Genomic DNA, 4635 nt, shown 5'->3' with positions numbered 1-4635 from the left:
CAACACTACATAAAGAGAGACACTACAACACTACATAAAGAGAGACACTACAACACTACATAAAGAGAGACAACACAACACTACATAAAGAGAGACACCACAACACTACATAAAGAGAGACAACACAACACTACATAGAGAGAGACAACACTACATAAAGAGAGACAACACAACACTACATAAAGAGAGACAACACACCACGACAAAAAGAGAGACAACACAACACTACATAAAGAGAGACAACACTACACTACATAAAGAGAGACAACACTACACTACATAAAGAGAGACAACACTACATAGAGAGACAACACAACACTACATAAAGAGAGACAAAAAAACACTACATAAAGAGAGACAACACAACACTACATAAAGAGAGACAACACAACACTACATAAAGAGAGACAAGACAACAAACACTACATAAAGAGAGACACCACAACACTACATAAAGAGAGACAACACAACATAAAGAGAGACACTACAACACTACATAAAGAGATACACTACAACACTACATAAAGAGAGACACTACAACACTACATAAAGACAGACACCACAACACGACATAAAGAGAGACACTACATAAAGAGAGACACCACAACACAACATACATAAAGAGGAGACAACACAACACTACATAAAGAGAGACAACACAACACTACATAAAGAGAGACACTCAACACCACATACACTACATAAAGAGAGACACCACAACACTACATAAAGAGAGACAACACACTACACTACATAAAGAGAGACACCACAACACTACATAAAGAGAGACAAACAACACTACATAAAGAGAGACACCACAACACTACATAAAGAGAGACACACACACTACACTACATAAAAGAGAGACACCACAACACTACATAAAGAGAGACACCACAACACTACATAAAGAGAGACACCACAACACTACATAAAGAGAGACAACACAACACTACATAAAGAGAGACAACACAACACGACATAAAGAGAGACACTACAGCACTACATAAAGAGAGACACCACAACACTACATAAAGAGAGACAACACAACACTACATAAAGAGAGACACCACAACACTAACAACACAAAACTACAAAGAGAGACACCACAACACTACATAAAGAGAGACACCACAACACTACATAAAGAGAGACAACACTACACCACTACACTAAAGAGAGACACCACAACACTACATAAAGAGAGACACAACAACATAAAGAGAGACACCACAACACTACAAAAGAGAGACACACAACACTACATAAAGAGACACCACAACACTACATAAAGAGAGACACCACAACACTACAAGAGACACCACAACACTACATAAAGAGAGACACCACAACACTACATACAGAGAGACACCACAACACTACATAAAGAGAGACACCACACACTACATAAAGAGAGACACCACAACACTACACAAAGAGACACCACAACACTAAGAGAGACAACACAACACTACATAAAGAGAGACACAAACACTACATAAAGAGAGACACCACAACACTACATAAAGAGAGACAACACAACACTACATAAAGAGAGACAACACAACACTACATAAAGAGAGACACCACAACACTACATAAAGAGAGACAACACACAACACTACAGAAAGAGAGACAACACAACACAACACTACATAAAGAGAGACACCACAACACTACATAAAGAGAGACAACACAACACTACAACACTACATAAATAGAGACACCACACACACACTACAAAAGAGAGACACCACAACGACAAAATAAAGAGAGACAACACAACACAACATAAAGAGAGACACCACAACACTACATAAAGAGAGACAACACACTACACTACATAAAGAGAGACAACACAACATAAAGAGACACCACAACACTACATAAAGAGAGACAACACATCACAACACTACATAAAGAGAGACACCACTACACTACATAAAGAGAGTCAACACAACACTACATAAAGAGAGACACTACAACACTACATAAAGAGAGACACCACAACACTTATAAAGAGAGACACCACAACACTACATAAAGAGAGACACCACAACACTACATAAAGAGAGACAACACAACACTAACATAAAGAGAGACAACACAACAACACCACTACATAAAAGAGAGACAACACAACACTACATAAAGAGACACACAACACTACAAAGAGAGACACCACAACACTACATAAAGAGAGACAACACAACACTACATAAAGAGAGACACCACAACACTACATAAAGAGAGACACCACAACACTACATAAAGAGAGACAACACAACACTACATAAAGAGAGACAACACAACACTACATAAAGAGAGACACCACTACATAAAGAGAGACACCACAACACTACATAAAGAGAGACACCACTACATAAAGAGAGACACCACAACACTACATAAAGAGAGACACCACTACATAAAGAGAGACACCACAACACTACATAAAGAGAGACACCACTACATAAAGAGAGACAACACTACATAAAGAGAGACACCACTACACTACATAAAGAGAGACAACACTACATAAAGAGAGACAACACTACACTACATAAAGAGAGACAACACAACACTACATAAAGAGAGACACCACAACACTACATAAAGAGAGACAACACTACATAAAGAGAGACACCACTACATAAAGAGAGACACCACTACACTACATAAAGAGAGACACCACAACACGACATAAAGAGAGACAACACAACATAACATAAAGAGAGACAACACAACACTACATAAAGAGAGACACCACAACACGACATAAAGAGAGACAACACTACATAAAGAGAGAGACACCACAACACTACATAAAGAGAGACACCACAACACTACATAAAGAGAGACACCACAACACTACATAAAGAGAGACACCACAACACGACATAAAGAGAGACAACATAACACTACATAAAGAGAGACACCAGAACACTACATAAAGAGAGACAACACTACATAAAGAGAGACAACACAACATAACATAAAGAGAGACAACACAACACTACATAAAGAGAGACACCACAACACAACATAAAGAGAGACACCACAACACTACATAAAGAGAGACAACACAACACTACATATAGAGAGACAACACTACACTACATAAAGAGAGACAACACAACATAACATAAAGAGAGACAACACAACACTACATAAAGAGAGACACCACAACACTACATAAAGAGAGACACCACAACATAAAGAGAGACAACACAACACTACATAAAGAGAGACACCACAACACTACATAAAGAGAGACAACACAACATAAAGAGAGACAACACAACACTACATAAAGAGAGACAACACAACACTACATAAAGAGAGACACCACTACACTACATAAAGAGAGACACCACAACACTACATAAAGAGAGACACCACAACACTACATAAAGAGAGAGACACTACAACACTACATAAAGAGAGACAACACAACACTACATAAAGAGAGACAACACAACACTACATATAGAGAGACACCACAACACTACATAAAGAGAGACAACACAACATAAAGAGAGACAACACAACACTACATAAAGAGAGACAACACAACACTACATAAAGAGAGACACCACAACACTACATAAAGAGAGACAACACAACACTACATAAAGAGAGACACCACAACACTACATAAAGAGAGACAACACAACATAACATATAGAGAGACACCACAACACTACATAAAGAGAGACAACACAACATAAAGAGAGACAACACTACATAAAGAGAGACAACACAACATAACATATAGAGAGACACCACAACACTACATAAAGAGAGACAACACAACATAACATATAGAGAGACACCACAACACTACATAAAGAGAGACAACACAACATAACATATAGAGAGACACCACAACACTACATAAAGAGAGACAACACAACACTACATAAAGAGAGACACCACTACATAAAGAGAGACAACACTACATAAAGAGAGACAACACAACATAAAGAGAGACAACACTACATAAAGAGAGACAACACAACATAACATATAGAGAGACACCACAACACTACATAAAGAGAGACAACACAACATAACATATAGAGAGACACCACAACACTACATAAAGAGAGACAACACAACACTACATAAAGAGAGACAACACAACACTACATAAAGAGAGACAACACAACACTACATAAAGAGAGACACCACAACACTACATAAAGAGAGACAACACAACATAACATAAAGAGAGACAACACAACACTACATAAAGAGAGACAACACAACACAACATAAAGAGAGACACCACAACACTACATAAAGAGAGACAACACAACACTACACTACATAAAGAGAGACAACACAACATAAAGAGAGACAACACAACATAAAGAGAGACAACACTACATAAAGAGAGACAACACTACATAAAGAGAGACAACACAACACTACATAAAGAGAGACAACACAACACTACATAAAGAGAGACAACACATCACTACACTACATAAAGAGAGACACCACAACACTACATAAAGAGAGACACCACAACACTACATAAAGAGAGACACCACTACACTACATAAAGAGAGACACCACTACACTACATAAAGAGAGACAACACAACACTACATAAAGAGAGACACCACA

Source organism: Oncorhynchus nerka, linkage group LG15, assembly GCF_034236695.1.
Source record: "Oncorhynchus nerka isolate Pitt River linkage group LG15, Oner_Uvic_2.0, whole genome shotgun sequence".
NCBI lineage: Eukaryota > Metazoa > Chordata > Actinopteri > Salmoniformes > Salmonidae > Oncorhynchus > Oncorhynchus nerka.
This window is presented reverse-complemented; position numbering follows the sequence as displayed.